General features: G+C 41.4%; 1 protein-coding gene across 2 annotated transcripts in view; it reads right to left on the bottom strand.

The window, feature by feature from the left end:
- Positions 1 to 25,448, bottom strand: part of LOC110986885 (prokineticin receptor 2-like) — a 95,904-nt gene that overhangs the window by 15,742 nt on the left and 54,714 nt on the right. The window contains exon 1 of one of the 2 annotated variants that reach the window (XM_022249157.2): positions 23,152 to 23,339. The exons of the other annotated variant lie outside the window; for it this stretch is intronic. The gene's annotated coding sequence lies outside the window, so the exon portion shown is untranslated. Of the gene's footprint in view, positions 1 to 23,151; positions 23,340 to 25,448 lie in introns of those variants that run through there. 2 annotated transcript variants of the gene reach the window in all.

The following is a 25,448-nucleotide window of genomic DNA, read 5'->3' as shown; positions in this document are numbered from 1 at the left end:
AGGTGTTTCCACCATTATGACGCTAGGGGGAGTTCATGATACTGAAGCAGAGCTGGGTATAGAGATAGTAGTGTTAACGACTTCGGCACCAAAATGGCTGTTCGTTATGTGCATGCAGTACAGCATGCAGCCTTTATGTGCTAATGGGAGATTTTCAGACACATGGTGGCGGCAGACAAACCGGTCCTTTTCCACCACAGGGTTCATAAGTAGGTTTACTATGATCTCTATGTTTTCCACAGTTGTGCGTGTGCCCTGAACTAATATGCATGCCCAGAAGTGCACACGCATGCCCGAATCTAGCAAAGAGGACCGTTGTCTGCCACCACCAAGCGTCTCTAAGTCTCCCGTTCTCCATGTACACTGACACATAATTCATCATTTTGGTTTCAATAATTGAGACACTCGTGTCGCAACTCTCTCTACAAACAAATCTTGGCTGGAGTGCATCTACGATAATGTATTACACACCTGCAAAACCTTATAGGCCTACAGCTTCTTCGTAGCTGTCTAACAATATTCTCCCTTTCTGAGTGCTATTGCAAACACTTTGGTTGTTGGGAAGTCCGAAATATTCTTCACAATCTACCTTTTTTTTCACCAAGAAAGACGTGTGTGTAGGGTATGGGATATATACCACACCCTCCGGAAATTGCCCCCATAGGTAATCGAGTCGCCAAGCAGTTTCTGATGGTTAGTTAATGAATGGAACGAATTATCGGAAGACATCATCACAATAACTAGTGACCTGTAACCAAACGATTCGGGAAGTTGTTACTATAAGTAAAATACCACCTGTGCTTGGTATTTCCACGTTCCGCCTGGTCGGACATTAATCTTTAATCACTTCAACCTAGCAGCCACGATGGTACATGCACATCAAATCCTCCAAGAGCAGCCTGTACATAAGCAGTAAACATCGAGCATATAATTTCTAGAATACGGGTGATTCACAACAGTTTGCCTCCAAGACTTTGCGACAAGCTGACCAATCACAATTGCGCAAAATCTGTCGACCCAATGCGGGTTTGGAAAGGGTGGACAGATTTCGCGCATTGTAATTGGTCAACGCGTTGCAAACTCTTGGAGGCGCACTATCGTAAAACACCCGTATTGTTATACCATCATATTCATTCACATTAATAGAAAACCACGGCAAACCGAACAAAACCGAATCGATAAACAATGAAAAGACAAGCGTGGGATTGACGAATAATTTACAGTGCCTGGTAATAATACTTTCTCGAAACATCTGTTTTAAGCCAACATGCTGTAATAAAAGTGTAAATATAATGATTTCCTGTCAGCCCCCAGGGAATTCCTTCACATTTCATTATACGTAGGGTAAAAATCTACTTGTAAGGACTTCTGTGTGTCTTGGCTTACAATAAGGTTTTTGCAAATTATTATGTTTTTGTTTTCAAATTCCCAGTCATTGAATTAAAAGTATATAAGCACAAGAATACGTCCATCGATACATCTTTCCAAATAAAACGTCTTGGTCATCTGTGATCTTTTTTGTAACGTTCGTTTACTTTGATCTTGCTCGTAGTGAATATGATTTTTTTTATCACATTGAGAACAACATTTTCACTTTACCCTTACCGACTGATTACCACCTTTTCAGACGGTATTATGTTCATAAACAGTCAATGAAGCTGTTCCTAATCAATGCATTTGGTGATATAGTTTGATGAATACGAAAGCCAATACAATTTATTTCTCTATTTGTTCTATTATTTTCAGTTTCAATAGTGGCTTATTAATGTAACGTCACCCGTAATTCGAAAAGGACACTGAAGTACAAATGGATTAACATCACTTGAGAATAAAAACAAAACTAAAAGCTTAAACAAAACCAAAAATAGTGTAAATAGTAGCTGTTGGTATTGTAGGCTCGTGAACCAGATTTGAATCGGCCAAGAAAGGAATTACATGTACATGTTTTGGTTGTAAATGCACAAAAGGAGTAAAAACGATTTCCACAATCACAGAAAAAAAACATCATTTTATAAATACAATTTGTTAATTAAGTAAAGTTTCAATACAGCATAAACATGCATCCACGCCTTAGTAGAAAACCCCATATAAATTTAAGAATTTCCATTGACTGAGGAAGTGAACATGATATGGAAGAGCACTATTTTGGGTACGTTTTGTTATGTCACCTAATTTTATTTACACAATTCTGCCCGACTAGCAAAGAAGCCCACCACTTTGAGAAAAAACAAACTTGGATCAGCCTACCTGGCAGGTAACGGGGCCTCGACTGTCCGGGTATCGACGAAAGTTTGATTTACAAATGTATAAAAGCGACGCACACAGTGGAGTTATATATTTTGTGCACAGGCCCACGGGATTGAAAGTTGAAATAACCAAGACCAGTCTGGCTGGACTCCTTTAAGAAAGCTTGTACACTCGGGAAAATTTCCATCGCAGCACTCAGCCTAGAGTGTATGGACTGAAGGTATTTGTTGACATTACTAACCCAAGATAATGTGTGTGGGGGGGGCATCGGCCATCGGCAGGGCGACAAAGTGATGCATGACTACGTCCAATCCAGAAATTCATTAACCTACTGCTCGGTGTCAAAGGAAGGAAAAACTGGGAAAAACTGGTGGGACTGAGCAGACAATTTTTGCTGTCGGCCATACCTCGATTAGCCATGAATATACATATATTAATTAGCTAGCAGTGATTGCTTTAATTACCACCATGGGCTATTAAATGCCGACTGGCGTGTTTTCCCGCACGATGCTCATATAACAGCCGTTCACAATACTTGTCTTCTTTGGGCCAATGCCTCCACTGATTTATCAATTGTCGTGTGCCATTCATTCATAGTTGGTTTCACTAACTCTCCATACACAAAACCAGGGATTAACTGACTTACCTGTTTAACAATCAGACCCTGTAATAGACCGTGTCTCAACTCTCAGATCATTAAAATTACAACTAAATAAAGATAATGTAACATGTTACACTAGATAATGAAGCCACAAAGCCATTTATACCGAGCACTTAACAACAACTTGCCAAAGTTGATATTAACCACATTACTGTTGGCGCAGTGATAGTTGACCCCTAATGGCGCGCTTCCGGAACCCTTGGACAGGAAAAATAACGGGCAAAGATTTTAGAATTTGTATTGTTTTTTCGTTCATTTTTTTTCTTTAAAAATCCAACTTGGAAAAAGGGCTTTGAAAAATATTTGCTAGTATATCAATTTATAGAAACAGAAAAATAACCTGACCTAAAAGAGAAATATCCTGCCAAAAATTGACCCATCGCTTCCGAAAATCTAAAGTACATGAAGAACAGTGCAATACGGCAGTCTCGTACGCAGATTAATATTTACGGTTTGAAATTTTATGGTAGTCTGTGGATAAAAACCAAAATAGAAACAGACCTAAGTTTTGCACGTTTTAATAATTTATAAGGTATTAAACCTAAGGCAATATTCTACTTTTACGAAAGATTCTAATCTTTTTTTTCTAACCCTTGCTGACAACAACTGCGTGAAGTCAACTCAATGGCATCTGGAACCCATCGACTGCAGGTAGGTCAATCTTTGCAAGGTCGTACAATCTCGTTTTCAAGAAAGCACAGCGAGTGAAAACAAACGTGCATGAACATGGACACCTAGGTACGATATCGCTGGACGTGAAAGGTCGTTAATAAAATTCGTTTTTTACCCATCTCCAGGTGACTTTTCCAAAATATTACTTGATGAAGACAAAGGTAAAATTCCACCATGTATGTTTCACGGGGTGGTTACAGTAAGGAATTATCTTTAAAGATTATCGAACGTGAAAGGACTGCCCAATGTAAAATCCCCATAGGAGGACCGCGCGAGGCTTCTGGAAGCTCGCTGCGTGACCTTTTACTCTCTATTACCGCAGTGGTATCTCCATAGGAAAGATCGAGACGTCACCGATGCCAGCAGGGTTAGGTCTAGGTAAATCATTCTCCATGTCGGGAGACATATCCCCCATAAGCCATACTGCGGTGCGGGTAGGCCTACTAGCGAGGTGATATTCAGTCGGTACTTAGCCTAAATATCCATTTATTTTCGTATTTTTTTGGTACCTATACTGCGCCGTTGACTACCTTTCTGGAAACGGCGCATTATAATATTCAATTGTATCATTTTTTTGATTATTGTTAATCGTGTGAACCTGGGTGTCAGTACCAATATCAATCATTCGTATAACATTCGCTTCTTCAGGAAACGCCTGTCTCGGAAAGACACACGTACACACTTGATACATACCGTGCCAACAGAGCTGCTAAATAAAAACAATCCTGTTTATTTGATCCAGAAGTCCTTTCTTTGAAAAAAATTTAACCTGGGTCATACGAAAAATTCTCAAATCCTGCTTCAGAAAAACAGCTTCTCATCATGATACATTTGGGAAGGGAACAAGACAAGTGAAAGATTTCCAAAACAAAATTCTGAAATCACATTTGGTTACACGCAAAACACAACTTGTAATAAAACTTTTCAGACAAGGTAACAATGTCGATCCGTCACACGTGCGTCCTAATAAACGACCTCAGGCTATGCAAGATGTGTCCTCAATAAATGAATCATAAATAATACATTTCGAGTGGAACTGCTTTAAAACACAGAAAAACATAATACTTTATGCTTTCACTTCAGCTATAAAGAAGACAAAATCACGTCTCCAAATTAACGTGATGTCCATCATAAGTGGGCCAGGATGCCAATACAAACGTCTACACTTCGCACCATGTGCTTTACACAAGTTCCCTACGAACAAAAAGTTCTATTTATTCCAAAAGTTCCCCGTTAATTCTTCCGTGAGTGTCCGAGTTTTGATGTTGCTGAGAAGATAAATAAATTGGCACGCCGTTCGACTGGCAGGTACCCGCAAGCTACACGACACAACACGACCGGACGTCGCATTGTTGACCAAGATTCAATTCCAATGTTTGACAACCTACTTCAGAAAAAAAGATGTACTCAGGAAATCCATTTGATCGGGTCAGGTGTTGCAACACTCGGAGGGGGGGAGACGGATGTTAGGTATCGCGAGGATAGATGACCGTTACGACTGACACTCTCGGCGCAGAGTTCAACCAAGTCGCCCTAGATGTGCAACTCTCGAGAGACCTTTGCAACCTTTTAGGCGATGTCAAATCTAAGACTTTTTTTCACACATGGCTGGAAACATGTATGCGGAGACTTTTTAGAAGTACCAAGAACCACAGAACAAGGGTGTTGCAGTGCTCTTTTTTCCCCGTGCTGTTTGCTGGAACGAGTGCCGATTCTGAAATTAAGTGCCTGAAGGACCGTGGAAACATCTAAATGGGGTTTTTCGTTGCTTCCGTTAGTGGTCGAAGGAGGGGGCTTTTACAACCACTTTGGTGTACTTGGCGCTTTAGTGTTTATAGCTTGATGTGTTGGAAAAGGCGATGAAAACTATATTTTTAAGTCCGAAATACGTCGGCTTTGACCAGTTTCCAAGCTTACCAAGTGAAAGATCCGAAGCAAAAGTTAACGTACTACATTCAAAGTTTGAGATACACTAGTTGGTAAACGTACGTCAAAACTATGTCATTGAAAAACACCGAGCCTATTGACGCCTTAGTCATCCCCTCTCTTTTTCTAGATGTCTGTTTCTATGTGACATTTTGTGATAAGGTGTGGTGGTCTCGTCGACTGGTGCAGTGATTACGAGATGTGGTAATTCTACACATTGTTGGTTCGACACCATCTTTGAGGCTGCAGCGGATGCGGATGAGACACAACGTAAAATAAAACTATTCTCCCAACTTGTGAATGGAGGCATGTTAGGAGAAAGGTAGTTAAGGCGTTCTCCTTACCAGCTGTTTGAGCCTGAAACGGCGCACCTTTAAACGGTACGGAATTCCTCAGGCAGTTGAGATTCTGAAAGGAATTTCTATAAATGGATCGGACAGCACTCGTCGGTAACATTATCAGCCTTCTGACCGCCACATCGATACAACATCAACAGAATTTGTGAAGATTGTCAACAAATCCTAACTGATTAATATCGTTAAACCAAAAGGGTTGTGGGCTTAACCTTTTATCATATCGCAAAAGCCGGGTACTTATTTTGATTCCAAACTGCAGAAAAGAAAATGCAATCATCATTTGAAACTTGAGTAATTTTCCAAATATGCCCATGGTAAACCAGCCACATAGAGATGAAACGGCCAGTGACGATTGATGGGCGTATCTGTCTACAATCCGAGAGCTCATGCTATCACAACACTAACCATGGAGAGAGCAGACATTGTGGCCGCACATTTTAACCAGAATTACAACTCCGAGAAACAAGGCGAGTGATTGGCAAGGAGGCTTTCCTTCGGTAGGCCTACTCTCACGTCCTTCACCCAGAACAGCAAGCAGTGCTTTCAAAGCTTTTTAACTCTCCGTTCAAATTAAATAGTGAAGCGTAACTGGAAATTTTCCCTTGGGTAAAATAATTTCAAAAGAATCAGCAAGATTATATCAAAGTTGAAGAAAGGAAGTTGTTTCAAATTTACTGTAGAGACTTTCGGCTGTCGTCTAGGCCCCCCAAACGCGGTTCTGGTCATGGGCTTGGTCCAAAAGTGGTGCAGTGACGCAGTTTTAACCCTCCTCAGCACTAAAGAAGTTATGTACATGCACATATGCTTTGGATGGCCTTATTACTATGAGAAGTGTGAATTAACAACTTTGAATTAATAAAAGACCATAAAGTATGCCAAGAGGCAATGGTTTCAGTCATCTCACTCAAACGAGAGGCTTCTTTTCCTGGCAAGGTTGACCTTGTTAAAATACAGTAGCACAACCATGGAAGAATTAAATGTGAAAAATAAATGTTAAGCTCCAGTTTCTGGTTTTAAATGAAATTCTCATGAGGTAGAAGTATGTGACATCCTTTTCACATTGCTTTCTGCTTTAGCTTAGAGGAATGAAGTTGCACCTCAAATAGCCTATATAAAAATACCTGAAAACAGTTCAGCTGCACAGTCAAAATGAAAATAAAATTCTCCTGAGGTAAATGATGTACTCTGCATATTGTTTTCTGTTTTAGCTGATTAGAAACAAGCTGCATATAAAATACTGAGGGGAGGAGTTAGCTCAGAAAATAAAATCTCCTCTCACTCTATAATCTACCTTTGTTCATGGCAAGTGACAATGCATGAGTTGCTACGTACATACAAGTATGGTTGTCATTATATGACTTCCGTTGACACTGCATGCCTATGTACCGCCACTGCCTCTCCGACACTGAAATAGACTGGCCCCTCACAGTTTGTTGCTTAAAAGCGTTTTTCAATTTGTATACGTAGGCAGGACGTAAGACCATTTCGTCATCTGGTTCACAGACGTGGGCCCGGGTCCGAATCAAATGGCTACGACCGGAGATTACACTGAGTATTTGGCAGCATCTACGGCCAGTTCCCATAGAATCATGCATAATATCAAGCCGCAGCCAACTGATTCTGACAGGACTGACGTCATCTGATAAGAGGGCCCGACTGAAATGTATGAAGGCCTAGGGAGATTCCTTCACCGTGCACATTACTCAACCCCACCCATCAAAAACACGTTAAATTACGCGGTAGCAGAATTCCTGTCGATCAAGTAAGTTTGGCGACTTTTGAAAATTGTTTAATGCAAAACAAAACAAATCTTTATCTTGCTGACGCGGAGGTCTACGGTGACGTGCGCGGTGACCAGAAACCGGAGACTTTTTTGCCTTTGTTTTGACTTTCTTTGGCTGCTTTTGCTTGATAAAGTCCAGTTACACATCACCTTTCTATTAGTAATATGGGACACAAAACATCATCTCCCTTTTATCTTCAAGCGAACTTGAATTTTTAATTCTGATTGATCGATCCATGGCAACAAACAGTATGATAATTATGCATTGCACGGTTCGTACCAAATCCCGCGCAATAGCACGCTATTCTAACTCAACATACTGCACCATTCTACGCTAAAGCAAAACGGACCTTTGCAACATTTTATGTTAATTCAAAGGTGGCGCATGACATCTTTACTGCACATTAAGTTTGCTTGAAATTAAGTTCGTTTTCACGCTTGCGCTCTTGAAACACACAGAATAATGCTTCTCTAAAACCAGTTCGTTATAAATCCTAGATTTCTCCCTCTTTCCGTCAAAAAGACAAAACAAAAACATAGATCAACAAAGGTCATTAAGATAAATAATTTAATATCTAATTTATTGTTTTAGTGTTTCAATTTGTCAAATTGTTTTAATTTATCTTGCAATACAGTACGCATACATCACACATGTAAGACCTTTCCAGAGTAATCTATGACCATGGTATAAAAAGAAAACATTGGATGCCTGCTGTGACGGGGTCCATGGGTTTTGTACACCCTCGGAGGCAAATGGCACCCTTGGCTTCGCCATTTGCCCCTCGGGTGTACAAAACGCCATGGACCCCTAAACAGCAGGCAACACTTGTTAAGTGTTCCACTCGCGCTCGAGTGGAACACTTATCACTAATAATGACACTGGATTTGCATAGTTTCGAGTACTCAACTCTAGCTGTCTGTACTCTCAAAAACTTCTTCCCTTACCATGCAAACGTAAAGAAGATGGTTTACTTCCCCCTACGAAGTCGCGAATGTGATCAGAATGCTGATAACGTGTTGGAATTAGCAAGTCAAGTGGCAAGTGAGAACGCGAGACACGAACTGAACCTGATGGGTGCACATTACCGGTCTACACCAGCCCAACACCCCGGGCTGTGATATGTTGCTTACTGTCGCAGCAAGCCCAAAATTTATCCGCCTCTTGCTCGAAATTAGTGCACAATGGTCAATATTAAAAACTAACCAGGAAGATACGACGATCAGGCACGGGATTCCTTTTCAAGATGGCCGGCAGGGACTTGTACAACTTTTTAATAACATGCCAATGACAAACCCGCCCCAAATGCATTTCGTAAATTGGCGCTATTCATAACAAAGCATGAGCGTGTACCGAACATACAGCCATATATAGCTCTATGGTACCGAATGACACTTTTAGAGCCATCAACCGAGCAGCTCTGTTAGCGGTATGCCTCCGAGATATGAGTGTTTTTCCATTCCAGTCTTGTGTGCGTTTTCAACACGGTACCTTAAAATCCATTCCTTTTGGGGGTGTCATCAGGGCGGGAAATGAACTTTTTAACATGACAGACCCGAATTTGAGAAATACTATGTAATCAAAGGGGAAGTAAACAGTTTAAACACAGAAAGGCTTTTGCGTGTTTGTCTACACACAACGACCATCTCAAGCCAGAGATGTTTCACGTTGAACATGGGGATCAACCACGCACAACTGTGTTTAAAGCAGAGAGCTTTGTTGCAAATAGAGGCCTTTCAATAGGTTATTGTAATTCAAGACAAAAAAATTTAAGTCTTTGGCCGCGACGACGGGCGAGTCATCTTACCAGACAAATTCGTAAGAAGTCACGTCAGCAGAGTCATTTCTTCATTCCTCCGGTCCTCCTGAATCCACTTCACTCAGATGGGCGGGCGCCACGTGTATGGTTAGTTCTTTCTTAAATGCACGTGTAATTGTCTAGCAGCAATGCTGCCATGTCTATGTTGTCAAATTAAAGTTTCTGCTCTCATATTCCAGCGGGACTCTATGGGGAAAATGCTAGCGATTTAAATTAATTATTTCAGCCAGTTCGAAATGATGTGTTGGGTGAATGAATGTACCGGTATGGGTACCGGTATAGTTAAAGGCATCTTCCTCTTCAAAAATAGAAAACAGAAACCACATAGCTTGTTTAAATCATCACCGAAAGCAGAAACATCTCAAATGAAGAAAACATCGCTTTATCTTGTAGTTCAGGTGGGATGAGGCATGGCCAAAAATGTTCTCCCAATTTGTTTTGTGGCTTTCAATCTCCCCCTCCCGATCCGTATTCCCCGAAGGGAAAACAACAGTTATCCCCATCTGAAACAAAATATTACGAGTTAAACCATATGAAGGTAATGGACCAGGCGAGGACCCCTTGCAGTCGTCGTCAGTCGGGATTTAATGGTTGGAACAGCAGCTGTAACCGGACACGAACCCTCATCAAATCTAATGCAGACAAATTCCCACTGCCACCCGGGACAGGCCTAAATGAGGTCCCACTCGATGAGCCCTGCTTTCCGGAGCTTCATTCCACGCCAATTTTCCTCCACTTTGGGTACACAGGAACCGGGGAGGGGGGTGATCCGATGGCCATGATGTCATTACTGGCAAAACATTGGAATTAGGTTGGACGGGGAGGGATTTCCGCCCCCTCGAGGGGCTGGGACGCGGACTCTATGGCTCAGAGAGTATCGTCACCAAACAATGGATACATCCCCTTTAGGTTTACCGGCCTACTTACTGAAGTTTCTTTACTAGGACTGTATGTCTACTTGATGGAGTACCATTTGTGATTTTAAGTGATCACACATGCGTTTCTTTTCTACTCTCGTTTTTTGTACATTTAGTTGCTTCGTCACTTTCATAAAGTACATACTACCTTTGAATATACATGCATCTTTTAATGCTGCAAGCCATACATTGAAGGCTTACACAGCATTTTTCAATGTGTAAATCTAAACCCTGTTTAAAATTAAATAGTCACAATTAAATCATTAATTTTGTTAAGGCGAGCAGTCACTCTTGGCTGAGATCCCTGTTACTGCAGCAGCCTGATATTAATCATCAACAACATGTAGATAGGTAATTCTAACTGTTTAGAATCCTGATTAAGACATTAATTGTTTCTTGAAAGAGACTATTGCAAACCTTTTGTTTGAGTAAGTGAAAGAGCCTGTCAACCTCCTTCTTAGAGGCACTATGGCCGTTTTCCAATACTCAACTTCGGTTCCGTCTCAGGCTTCAACTGTTTTTTAACTAGCTGACGTTGAAGCTGTAAGCGCAGTAATTAGTTTAATAGGGCCACAAAAAAATAAAAAAGGTGCAAGAGAGCCAGAAATTACGGTAATCCAATTTAATTTAAACGCTTCAGGCCCACAATCGGGGATTGGTTTTGGGAACGAAGCCTGAGACGGAGCCCAAGTCGAGTATTGGAAAAGGGCCTATGTGTAGGTGGATGCGCTGGTGCACGCACTGTGAGTTTGTCGTTGCATAGGCAGCCATCTTTTTTGCCATGCTGTCATCTAGACACTTTTTTACATTTGAGATTTGAAGCTTTTCATGGTGGAGGTAGCAAGTAAACTAAATAGGTTTGCGGCAGCACCATGGATACGTCTCTTTTGTGAGTACGGGGGGTTCTGAAAAAAACCGTTGGTACTTAACGTTTCAGACAGTATGCTCTGTCCGTCATCGGGAGACTGCAGAGGGTCCAGAGATGAGGCAGCTTATAATTTTCACATTTGTAACTCACGAAGTCAATCCAAGTAATCTTCATTTTATTCATTCTTATGGAACCCAAGAAATCCCCATTTTGGTAAGAAGTATTTTCCTTTATACGCTGGACAGCAAAAGAAACTTGCCACTTCTGTCAAAGGCCACACATAAAACTTCACTCCATAGATATAAACAATTTTGTACACAGGTATGCACCTGTTTGGTCAAAATGATGTGCATGAGTGGTTTCTGAGTAGGGATCCCATCCTAACTGACTATGCATACACATTATTGAAAATTAATGATTGCGACTTCTTTATTTCGTCCTGTGACATTGATTTCTGCGTAAAACAGTAACCAAGTTGCTGTGCATGTCAATTTCTTCTTTGTTATAAAGTTAATCATTTGCTTTTAGGCATGTGATTAGTAAGGGATATTGGAGCATACCTGTGTACAAAATTTGTTTATTTCTATGGAGTGAATGTTTGTGGCTTTTGACAAAACTGACAAGTGTCTTTTGCTGTCCAGTGTATTTTTTTAAAGAGAACTTTGGATAAGACAGCCTAAGTTATTTGTTCCTATTTCCTGAGATTTCCTGGAATCTTTGATAGGATAATTATTCACTCATTCCCGACTGTACTTGTACATGTGACTAACACTGTGCGGTTCATGTTATGCCATAATGGTTATGTAGAAGTAATTTAAAGTGAATGCCCGAGATCCAGAGGATTAAGGACAGTTCTGGTTTCTCAAGTTTTGAATTATTCAGATACCTTTGGTTTATTTCTTTGATTTGTTGACACATTGAGTGTGAAACTACAACAGTCATGACAGTTGCAAATTAGTGATTAGACTTCCTTTCATAATGACTCACTGAGCTTGCAAAGTTAACTGTTAGAATTTTCCATGTATTGCAGTTTTCGTATCAATGTTTCTCTGCTTCATTGAATTGCAGATTGTTATCTCAATCTCAGTGAGCAAGCACGAATCACCAGAGCAGTGTCAAGGGACCCAGAGTTTGGGTGTGATAGTCCACTACGTTGTGAATGAACAATCATTTGGGCCTCATTAAATTTGAGACATTCTAGAGTCATGAGAGTTCGAAAGTCCTCAAGGCACAGTTCGAAACTCCTCAAGGCACGTGCGTGCCTCAGGCAGCCACAATCCCTATCGTTGTCACTGAATCTACTCCAAGCATCGCTGAGGTATGGCCAACTGATAAGACTACCCATTTTGGAACTATGACCAAGTTCAATGCCTTAGTTAAGGGATAAGGCGACATGGTGGGTCTTTTGCATGCATGCTGAAGGAAGGGAAGTAAACACGGAACAAAACACTCTAGGAATCTATTGGAAAAAACCAGTAACCGACCTGTTTGATTGTTCATGTACATACATATGCAGCCAGTGACATGAAAGTACATACTTGTATGGTCACGATAGTTATTTTGGCATAATCAGATTATTCAGTACCAAAATTGTTACAGTGCAAAGTTTTTATTTTACCATTTTGGATATGCAGGTTGCAACTGTGAGGATCAATGACAAAATGAATTTCCTTTTTTCATAACTGTCTAAATTTTATTTTGCACTAATGTAATGGGTCACTTTGGCAGGAGCAAGGAACACTCCGAAAATGTCAATGTCAAGATGAAAAGCTTGTCAAGCAGGGGACTCTGTTCCTCTTCAGACATGCTGTTAGGAAAAAATATCAGCTCAGTCATTGTTTTTGATGTACATGGGTTTTTCTATTCAGTAAAGTTTTTTTTCCTGTCTGACATGATTTTGTAAGTTTAGAAAACATTCGTCAATTTCCAATAGTAATTAAAGAATTCAAATAACCTACCAAGTAAATACGAGTATTGCTTGAGGACCATATCAATACAAGTTCCACCGGGCGGGTGTAACAGGAACCCAGAAAAAAGTCACTATAAAAATAACAGACATGGCATCTCCCTACTTTCGAAATGTTATATTTTGGCTTCTAATACCCTGGAAGAAATCTACATTTAATTTACCGGCTTAAACTGACTAATGAAATTCTGTATTGGCCAGATTTTCAAAGAGCAGGATAACTCTCTTAATGTGCCCTCAAAACTAGAAAACCATTTTCTTAAATCTTGATTTGAGTATTGTTAGTGTAGGTAACAATCACTTATCGTTATCAATTTCAAAGATATTTCGACGTTTATGTTTGATTTTCTGAGATTTATTCAAGGGCACCACCTTTCAGAACACTGAAACTGTATTTGTGCCTATTTCCGGATGCGACCCCCTTTTTTACTTGGGACCAATTTCACGACACTGAAAGCGTTATGAAGGTAATGGTAATAGTATTTATCTGAATGATTTCGAAGTTTTCGACACAGATTTGGCAACACTGTCTTTGAACACTGTTTGAGGTTAAAGTCGATTTGGGCCACGCTAGGGACACCACTGTACAGCAAGGAACGGCACACTGCAGTTGCTTCTTACACCAGACACCCCGTCGTTGATTGTCGGCGTCTGGACTTTGTGAATAGTGCCAGATGCTTGCTATACGAAATACATATGCTATAGCATTCCGTCTCGACAGGGTGAATTGCCGGCCCATGGCCTAAGGCTTTGCCAGTGTAATCACTGGAAACCGGTCAGGCACCTGTACCAGCACGACGAGGCTAGTGTCTTAGAAGACCGAGTGGTGGCGTGTTTCGCGTAAACACTGCTGGGGGGGTCTGGAAAAATTACTCTTTTTCAAACGTCACTGGCTGCAAAATACCCATAACGATGGCAGCAACTACTGGTCCTATAGGCAATATGGCAGTTTTCTTTGGAAAAACTGGAGAAATATTTCAAAAAGGAGTTTCAAATGTTGCATTGTTCAACAAAATTCGCTTAGTTTTCTTTCGTGAAAAATCACTTTTCTTTTGATTTGAGCATTTCAAATTTCTTTCTGTCAGGATTGTTTCACACTTGCGGAATTTTAACCCTCCCGATGGCTTCGTTATTAAGTGGCAAACGAACCCCCGACACAAGAAAAATGTCGCTTTCGTCGTCTGTTAGTATAATCTGCAAGCAGCCGACACACTGAAGGCTGCTACGCATGCGCGACCACAGAACTAAATGTCCACACGGCCTATGGCAGGGAAACATACGTGTGGTTCGAGGCCGTATCCAAAAATCTTGATGGTCTCAAAAATTAAACATAGCACAGTAAGGTCTGAACAGGACTGATATTTCCCAATTAATTAAAGTCACAAAATACCAATTTAACTGAAATTATTCACATGCTTCACAAGCCATTAATCCACAAACTACAAAAAGGCGAAAAGTTAAGAAAACAACTAATGGAGCTAAGTTAACTTAAGTCACCATTCTTACCGTATGATTGTTTACAGGAAAGAAGTCCTGAAGTTGGAAACAAAACGGATATGCTAATAAAGCTTTCCTTTCAGTTATTTTACGTTAAGACGGTTACGTTCTGCGGCGATCAAATACATGTAGTTTATTTCGGAGTGGACCGGGCTCTCGAGTGCCTTTTGGCCCGATTCCGAGTCTTTAAAGAAGTTCGAGTCCCTCAAAGAGTGGCCGGACTCCAGTCGAAGTTGGGCGAGGGTAGTGCCACAACACTGCCCTTCAAATGTTAGAAATGCATGCTACACTACACTCCTGTTACTGCTGATCTGGTGAAGGTCTTCACCTAGGCCTTCATTAGACGTTCGACCGTAGCGTTCGCACTTTTTTTTTTATTACGGTCAACCATGCACAGCATAGCCCGTTCGTGCACAACCCGTGACAGCGATCAGGCGACACGTATCAAGTATAACCACGAAGGAATAAACGTACGTGATTCATCTGTACACAAATTAGTATGGAAATACACATATAAACGAAATGCCTCATGGCATCAAGTGCTCTTTTACAGTATTTCGCTCAATGACGTCTACGACATGTACTGTACTACCATGGAGATGCTTACCGATATCTACATGGTGAGGGACACTTCAGCGAGGGAAAAATGCATCTCGCTTGAGTTGGTTTTATCCTGACATTTTTATGAAACCATTAGGTATGACGTTAGCCTCAACGCAGAGAGTTAAAGTTGCATTGAATGTCTTTTGGAAAAGCTCTATTTGACTGTATAAAATATGACATTTCAGTCGAATTTAACCAACTTTGTCCGCACAGAGGCGGCCGAACCCTTGCGCACTTATGGGCATCTTGATTTGGCCGTTCCTCTTGTTCGAACACAATTACCGTAGTTCAAACTACCAAAGAAAACCCCTAACTGCACTTTCAACTAAATGGTGCATTCATGGTTATCACGACCAATTCATTTCAGCAGCTGTACAGACGAAAGCCTGACATGATGAGGGATAGAGAGACAAACCCTGCAGTGCGACCCCTAACCATGCGGAAGACCAGGTCGTATATAATTACATGGTGCGAGAGGAGAAGGGTTCTTGAGGCGAGACAAGCGTAACCCAAGAACGCGAGGAGAATATTTGGGCCAGATTTTCCCCGGTTAATGTGCCTTTCACAACCATGTTTTGTCCACTCTTTTGGCTATTTTGGCGGGGAAAGTCTACTGACTACGTTCTTCTTTTCGATTCCAGTGTTCTCACCTTATCCTATTCGCTAATACACGCTGCGCTAGAGGCAAGCAAAGCCTCGATCTGGCCGGTTTACACTATTGGTTATCACACGAACGCGAGTGGAACACGGAATAATGTTGTGCGTTTGTGTCCCATATGCCACGTGGCCGACGAGACGAGTGGTATCCGCACCAAGCGTGCGTTTGCAATCCGGTTCGTAAGTGTGACGTCACTTCAGTTTAAACACGCCCACTGCACATGCACCTAGAGTTACATATATTGATATTGTTACATATATATATGCCGTGTGGTAGTTTTTCAGGTAGCATAAAAGAAATCCCCCACGTTAATATGTAGTCTGTGTCATGTAATCTTTACGGAACCAGTCTGGAGTTGTATTCTAATAACTATTACCCTAAAGACTCAAATGGTATGTCAGCACCAGAATACTGAAACCCTGTTTCTATCTGCACTCCACTATCAATTTATTACATGGAAATTTAGCAGCTGAGAAACAACAATGCTGTCTGTGAGTACAAGTAACATGAGATTTCTGTTTGAATATTTATGAAGTGTGGTAGAATAAATACAGCATCTTTCATTTCGGGAAAATAGTCGGAATCACTGGTCCCTCGGTGTAGGTCAGTTTGACTACCTCCCGACGCGAAGCGGGGGGGAGGTAGTCAGACTGACCTACACCACTATTTCCCCTCAAACCATGTTGTATTTGTATACTACCATCTGTCTTTCTTTGCCGCTTGGGGGTACATCCGACAGGCGCTCTGGTGTATACGTTGTACCATACAAAACTGGTTCCCCGTCATACCTTTCGTGACAGCGGAACAAGGAACCGGTGAAATTGAACTTGAATAACATTAATATGCATGTCCTGTATCATGCTCCACACGCGTGCTGTGGGCTTACTGTACACTAGTAAAGTGCGCGCGCAACTTATTACTGAGCAATACTGTGACAACATGAATTATGCATCTCCGGCACCTGTCGAGTGCCTTGACTTCTGACGCACGAAGTGCTGCCTTTGTTTTTCAAAATGGCGCCGCCCGTGGTCAGCATGTAATACTACAGGCCGGGTTTTTCAAGGCGCAATCCAACGAAAATTACGATTTTGGAAAGCTTTAGGGTGCTCGTGTGAAAGTCAAACTCTGAGAAATACGCTGGTGTAAGTAAAATTATCGAGTCATTCTCATTTCGGAAGATATTAGGGTTCAAAGTTTGCGACAATCCTCAGTGCAGTTTGGATTTCAGGCATTTATGACATGCCTTAAATTAGTAGGGCTGTGGTGGCGATATAGAAGAGACTGGTGGTAAAAGAGAGTAACTACAGTCCTATTTGTGGGGCTAGTATTTCCAATACTACGTCAAAGGTGACTCTGAATCTCTGAATTCTCTTAAATGTATATGTTTTTCCAATACAATGTTAAGGGTCAGTGACCGTTGCATGACTCGGACTAGGACTCGACCTTTCTGACTCGTAGCTCGGACTCGACTTTAAAGACTTGGGACTCGGACTTGGACTCAAGAAATGGGACTCGGACTCGATGTTTCGTGACTCGAATACAAGTCTGCCTCCAGCCTACAAGAGAGGCAGTGTCTTCGAACGCACTGGTACATGTACTAGTTTGGGACCTTGTCGGTTAGCGCTTGTCTTCATGTAAGGCTCTATTTGTGACTACACCCCCAACAACTGCGAGCCCCCTGGGGCTTGGATAAACGGCCACGAGGAGTCCATACAGTTCTAGGGTTAGTCTGTGGCAAAGAGGAACGGATTTAAGGAAAATTAGAAGAGAATTCAATTTCCGCTTGATGTGCTTACTGGTAATTCATGTGAATAAAGATAACGAACAAACCAATTTGAGATTGGCACTGTGGGGAATTTTGATTTCAACACTTGACTATAGCAATACTTAGGACAAACCAAACATCACTTGATGTAGATTTAGTTTCCGATCTTATGTTTTGAGCGTGGATGAGCAATAATAACATGACGAATTTACATAGCGTATTTCAGCACTGAAGTGCTTTCAAAGCGCGTTCCAATATAAAGTAATTATCTCTGCTCATTGGGAATTTTCATGCGTAAACAAAACTTCATTGATCTTCAACTAAGGTGATACCGAACAACCCCAAAAACACTTGTTTTCAAAGAACTGGTTTCTGACGTTACACATTAATTTTAGTATCCAATCTATAAAACCATATTCCCCGTACCCATTAAAGAGCTTTCTGGACTCCAGTTTTACTATCCATAGCAAATTAAACGCGGCTCTCGAGGCATTTCTTTTTAAGCTTTGCGAGTTAATTATCCTGAAACTGCCTCCCTTGAATTCACAGAACTACAAAGCAGAGTTTTATGACGGACATGCAGGCATAACACCATTACGAACCTAAAACGCCTTTTACTTTAGGTTTATTTAACACAGTCAATGTGATAACCAAACAATTCCCCCAGTGGACACATGTTTACAGTGCAAATCTTTCTTGATGTCAGATTCGCTTCACTTTAACATACGCCTGTAGTATGTTGAATCGGCCTTTACACAGGGAGTTCTTATGTAAATGGTGTGGGGGAAGAGATCTGTCTTAACATTGGCCAATGCGTCTATCATCATGTTCTAACTGATATTTACATAGGACAGCGGGCTGCTATTAGCAGTAGGTAAAAGTGGAAACAATTGACATGCAAAATCGGATTCATATCGATAACCATCATCCGTCAAAGATCGTTCGTGGGAGAGCGCCGCAAGGCGAGCTATATTTAACCGGACTACATCATGTGTGCGATACGGCAAGCCACTGCGACCGTCGATGCTCCAACGTACGGCCAGAGCGGCGCCTCACGACTCGCCATCTGCCTAACGACCCGTACCGCAACTGATGACCACAAGGGACATCGACTGCCAAAAAGACAAGACAGGTGCAGCGGGCGTGAGGCCGCTCGGTCGTCCTTGGTCGTAAGACAGCAGAGGGCAAGGAAAGGAACATTAACATGTTGCGGAAGGAAAAAAAAACTGACGGAGAGTGTGGCTGTATAGCTTACTTTCAGAACCAGCGAAAGTTGACCCGAAATTAATAAGATCACAATATAGATAATTACGTATGTTACGATTGGTGAACAAAAGCGATAGATGGAACGAGATTTGTAAATGTAGATCGCCAGTCGACTGTCACGAAAGATTATAGGAGTGAAATTAAAGTGATGCTATCAGGGTAACGGCCATGGGTATATGCCATTCACCTTGAGTGAAAAAAGCCTTGATGTGACATAACCATGGTAGGAAAAAATGACATGTGGGCATTTCAATTTTCCAAGTGGAACAAAATTCCGATACAAACGTCCCGGGGGTGGGGGGGGGACTAGCGTAATGATTAAGTTGAAATTGAAGCCAACTCAACACAGCTGCACCACTTGGATGAAACCCTCAAGATTTGCCCCACACAATGGCAGACCAGCGCCCTGAAGCAGGGCACTGCATGAGCAAGGGACCCGGGGGGTGTCATCATGATACAGCCTAATCCCGGAGCCTTCAAGCGTGAACATTCGGACCTGGGGACGCTACATGGGCGCAATTAAACAACTGGAATCTTGTGCTCATAGACATGAACACATCTGCAGTTTTGCTCTTCTGACAATTCTGCAGGGAATTTGGTATTTCCGTACACGCACATGAATGCTGAGGTGAATTCTTTGCTTGCAGCGCACATCAATGGGAAACTGTCTCTCACGGCCTTTTTCCACATTCGGGTTAAAAGAGAAAGACTACACAGCATATTAACAGTTGAGTTGCCTACAGAAGTGCCTTTAGAACACCTGCTGCTTTGCAAGTACAGCCTCGTTTTTGTTTCAATATGACAATCACGTGCAAGGATAAACAGTTGTCGTCGCAACATTAACTTTGATCAATTTCGTATTCGAATGAATTAAAACAAGTTGGAAAAATCTCCGATCATTTCCACCAAACAGGTTTGAGAAACTATTCATTCCTCTTAAATGAGTTAGAGGAAATAACTTGGAAATTGTTTTTTAGTTACATCTACTGCAAAATTGGGAATTTCTGTTCAATACAGGACCTTTACAATAGTGCGCCTCCAAGAGTTTTCAAAGCATGCACTGGCCATTCATAATGCGCGAAATCTGTTGACTAAATGCGCGTTTGGAAAGGGTCGACAGATTCCCGCACATTGTGATTGGTCAACGCGTTGCAAATTCTTGGAGGCGCATTTTTGTAAGTCGCCCTTATTATGAGAATGCACTACAAACATGGCTACAAAAATATTTCTGACGTACATGTACATTGTAACGGCGGCTATGTGCTGCATTAAACCAACAAGTAAATACCACAGGTATAAAGCAGAGAGCAGAAAATATGCAACATTTGGACGCAGCTGCGGCTGTGACAAATTCAATTGTTGGCGCTCGTATCAGTCATGATGTGCGTGAAACTTAAAAGCCCCCCCCCAAAAAAAAAGACATCACAAAACGGAAATGAGGTTAAATAGATAAACATATTAAACAATATACTTGAAGCACCGCGAAACTTTTGCAGAAATCGTCTAAAAGATCGAATACTTTTATTGATACGCGGCTTTGGATGCTTTCTCAATTCAGATGATTTCTTCGCTAAAGTGAAATTTCTGTAAATAGATAAGCAGTTACCTTGTAAAAAAATGTCTAAATTTCTACATTTTTACATTACATTTCTACATTTTTACATTTCAACAATGTAAAATTTTTATTACATTTTAAAATAATTTCGAAGTTTAAAAATTCATTCAATCCTGCAGATTATGTTGCATATATAAAATCCATTTGCTCTTTAAAAAATTCACTCGATTCGGAATCTAAAAAAGATATGAGATCCTTAATATTTTGTTCAGTTTTTGAAAAATATATACTAAACTTCTAAAATATGAGCTTTTAAAAAATGACATTCGCTTAAAACACATTAAATTGAAAAATAAAATGCATTCAATTTAACAAAAACATATTCCAATTTTTGGACCCTTATTCTACTTTGTAGTGGATGGCGTACTGCGACCGGTATACCACGGACAGTTCACACAATTCTTGGTACAGACGCGGCCGGAAATGCCCGAATATTAACGATACCATCCGAATGGTCTTTTTCCTCTCCCCTTTATTTGGCTACCAAATTTAATCTTTGTAACAATTTTTACAGTTTTGAGGAGCATAAAAGAAAAGTGTTGACGTTAAACTGAATTTAATATGGACAGGATAAGTTCGGAATGGTTCGACTTTTCCCGGGATTCTGGGGGAGTGTTGGTGACGTGGACCCTCGATAAGAAGAGTAGTCGGAATCATTGGGTCTGGTATCCAGACAGAGAATTAATATGCAGCAATGTGAACTAGTTTTAGCTAACTCGACGCGGCGAGATAGTACGGTAAGTCCCCACGTTGAGATAAATAACTCGCCGCCTCAAGATAATAACTCACCGCGGCAAGATAGTAAGTCGCCACGGCGAGATAGTGACTAGCCGCGGCAAGATAGTAAGTCGCCGCAGCGAGATAGTAACTCACCGTGGCGAGATAGTGACTCGCCGCGGCAAGATAGTAAGTCGCTGCGGCGAAATAGTAACTCACCGTGGCGAGAAAGTAAGTCGCCGTGGCGAGATAGTAAGTCGCCGCGGCGAGATCGTAGGTCGCCGCGGCGAGATAGTATCTCGAAAAAAATATTTTGCAAGTGGCCTTACACGCTTCTGTACTTCCGTAACTATAATAGTTTGCTTTAAAATAAGAAATTCCTTACACACGGTCTTGAACTCAGTTCTGTCACACAAAATCACCAACTTTGAAACCTGAATGGCGATACTTTCCACACAAGCCAAGCAAACATCTTTCAGACGATTTCCTGGAGGGAGATCGACGGAAATGTGAGTAACCTAAGCTGTCTCCGAACCGCTACAGAACCACACAGGCAGCCGACGAAGGAGACGCACAGCATTCCGTCAATTTTAATATAAACAAGCCCCCGGCAGGGTGTCCGCTTCAAAAGTTCGAATTCCAGCCAATGCGACATAAAATCTGTTCCCAAGAGGCTGGCCGAAGAGTGTTAAACTGATTTAATTCAGGGTATTAACGCGTGGATATACAGGTAAGCAAAACAGTGTGTCAGTGGAAAAAAAAAATAGCGATGCTGATTGGACCTGAGGGAACGCTAGGTACAAACAGAATGCTTGAACCATGACACAGCGAGCGATTTCGCTCGACAAAAAAGCGAAACAGGAGGGATCGGTACAGCTGCCGATGTGCCATCAGTATGTCTCAGTCGAAATAAAAAATCACTCAGAATTTCAACAGTGACGTCAGCGCAGACATGAACCGATCGCACAGCCGATAAATCTTCAATGATTCACCGTGTTTGTAGCTCGAGCGCTCGCTGCTGCTGCCGGGATTTGTTCCTGGCAACCCGGTTTCACTTTAATTTGGATCTGTTCCTGTCGCCCTTTAGATGTCGATACAAGCAGCCTGTGGGGAGAGTCTTGAAGGATGACTGTTGTATAAATGACTCCAGGTACATCTTATGACCATGAAGAAAATGCTCAGCATTTCCGAGGACGAATGAGAATTTTTAGTTTTTTTTTTCCACAAACTCTGTTTTTCATCATTTTCGAATATGTTGTTGATTCACAGATCTTTATTTCTATTTTGAGAGGCACCTTGTTTCTTTGTTAAAAGTATCTCGTCAACACACAGTTACTGTTCACTGAAGCAACTCCAAACAGACGGAAACAATGAAAACGGTACAAATGTTTACACAGTGAGTATATAGCGTGTTCAAGGCAAGTTAATGTTGAAATTAGACAGGCCTTCCCGAGGTTGAGTGGACATTATTTGTGTTAGGAAATTAGGATGGAAAAATTACGTTTTCAGTCCCCACAAAATAGGAGAAAAGACGAGCGCAAGTCCCCACAGCTTCTACAACTGAGCGGTTGTGCCCATAATGTGTATAAAATATGCCCCATCTGAATATTACAAAGAAGTAATATTACTTACACACACTAACCTCCAATGTTCTCCTAATGTTTAAAGGCTCATTTTGAAAATATTTTGAATATTCTAACATGTTCGAGTCGATGAGTAAAGGTATACTTAATTTGATCAAAAATGGGACAAAAGTCACAGCAAATCAGCCTTCAAGCTTTCTCATCGTTTAAAAGAAATCGCTGAAAACGGCTTACCTCTGGGATGTATTGCCAAGTAAACCGTTAAGTCTAAACCCACTCTTGCGGTAACGTAGGCCTACAGACGGAGGTACTTGCTCCAGCGAGCACTGAGCTCCCCGATCACTCTGTCTCGGACGCGGGCGATAACTGAAATACCTCTATCCCCCACACATCAGGGGAGATGGTGTTTCCGTAAAGCAAGCCACATTTGTGTAAACAGATAGCACAATCTCTCAGGGTTCGTGACGCTCGCGATGACAATCACGTGCCCACGACACGCGCTCTCGCTCATGCGCGCAACGCGCCAATCACAAGAGGCACAGCAGCCAAAACTGGATCAAAATCACCATTCGTCAACGTAAAACTCAGTTTTTGTGGGGATTGGGAGGAGGTTCACTTGAAAGGGAAGGGGAAGTTGGTGTCTGATAGAGACTAAAATTGACTGATTCGAAAAAGACAAGCCTGCGATCACATCTATATCCAAACTGTTTGGCTTTTGGTGTTTGTTCATTGACATAACCTTCGTGACTCTTTATAGCATTTACTACCGGTACCTTTCTTGCACTGTTGACGTTTATGTTGGCCCACAGAAAATAGCGTTTCTGTAAAACCTACTACTGAAAACGAAAATCTGGCACATCAGACACATTCCTTGTTAATAGAAACCATATAAGCAATGTAAGCTGTACAATTTTCTGTGAACATGTATAAACATCAATTTGCATGCCATTTTGACTGGAATGTAATAACTCACTTTCCATCAAGCTGGTCTCGTCATTTTCTTGCATTTTAAGTTGTAAGACCGATTTTGTGCTTCCACAGATAAAGTGTTTAAAGCCATCTATTTTGTCCAACGATAAGGACTGCCAAAAGCAAAGTCCCTTTTTTAACTGAGCCGTGTGACTGCAGTTAATTAATTAATTCGTAGAGGCACTGACGTCAGTAGCGCTAAGAGAGAATTTGATGCACATATACCGGTTGAGTTCATTATTAAGACCAGTTCGAAAGCAATCGCAACTATATACGACAATATCTACGTGGTACTGACTAATTTGTGTTAATTCCTCGTCAATGACTCATTGAAGCCCATACCTGCAACCTAACACTGTTACATCACATTGCGTCAAATGTACATGGCAAATGTACATTTTCAGCGAAAAATTTTTTGTAGGCCCAATGACATAACTTCTAACAATCTTTTCATTCAAAAAACGTTTCACGGATTGCCCCTCTACGTCGCACAGCCCTTTGCCAATCGCCCGATTCTTTATAAATTTACCGAATTTTTAACAGTGCAATTTTAAAATTGCATGAATTTTCAAATCGCCTTTAGGCAAGCATATTTCGGTGTACAGATCAAGGGAAATTAAATTTACAGAAAAGGAAACGTCCCTCTTCAATTTATCACGAAGTCAACAGAATAATTCACATGCCCCGTTTTCAGTGCTTCCTAAAATTCAAACAAAACTGATAGTAAAAGATTTCATTCCATACAATAACTATAGTATCGGCGACGCCACTTTTTCAAGATGACTTGAGCAAGTGGAAACGCCACTCCATTCAGGACGGATGGAGCAAAAGCTGACCTCAAAAAGGCGTCAGTAATGAGCTATTTCAATCAGTAGGCCTAACGAACCTTGCTGACCTTCATTCCTTCTCATTAACGTGGTGCCCAAGTTTCGCGGAGGGGAAAAACTGTTTTGTTCGTTTCCTCCCCCAGCTTGTCATTAGTGGCTGGACAGAGAAGCTCTCCCTATAGCCCGTTATCATGGTTTTGCAAACCAATTAAGCAGTCCTTGCGTACACGGCATCTTGCTGGCGTGTTCACTAGTCCGCAGGTCTACAAAGCACAACAGTACCCGTGACCAGTTGCGCAATAAAAGATGAAAAAAAAAATCAACTCATATAATAGAAACCGGGTCCAGAGTCTGTCCAAATGTGCATATATTGGAGGCTCCACGAACAAGCAAGCCCTCACACAGCGCTCAGTTCCTACGAAGAGTTAATACGTTTTCGTAAGCCTGTACTTCGACTTTGGCGGACACAACAGTAAGGTGCAATTTGAAGTGATGGGTAAAACTGAGTGAACACAAAAGGTATTATGACCCAAACAAATGCTTCCTACACTTCAAATAGGGGGGTTTGCATGGCTGCCATCTTACGGCCTGCGCTTTTGTTGTTACCCATGGCCTGCGCTATTGAACAACAGAAATAACACTGTGGGCACAAACTGCCCCTTGACATACTTTGAACTTTTGCCACTCACAGGGACTGAAAAACAATGCAGCTGTTATGCGCTTACCTTCTTTGCC

Source organism: Acanthaster planci, linkage group LG11, assembly GCF_054643075.1.
Source record: "Acanthaster planci isolate LZ-2023a linkage group LG11, COTS_SCS, whole genome shotgun sequence".
Classification (NCBI taxonomy): Eukaryota; Metazoa; Echinodermata; class Asteroidea; order Valvatida; family Acanthasteridae; genus Acanthaster; species Acanthaster planci.
The sequence above is the reverse complement of the archived record's forward strand: the minus strand, read 5'-3'. Positions and strand labels throughout refer to the sequence as shown.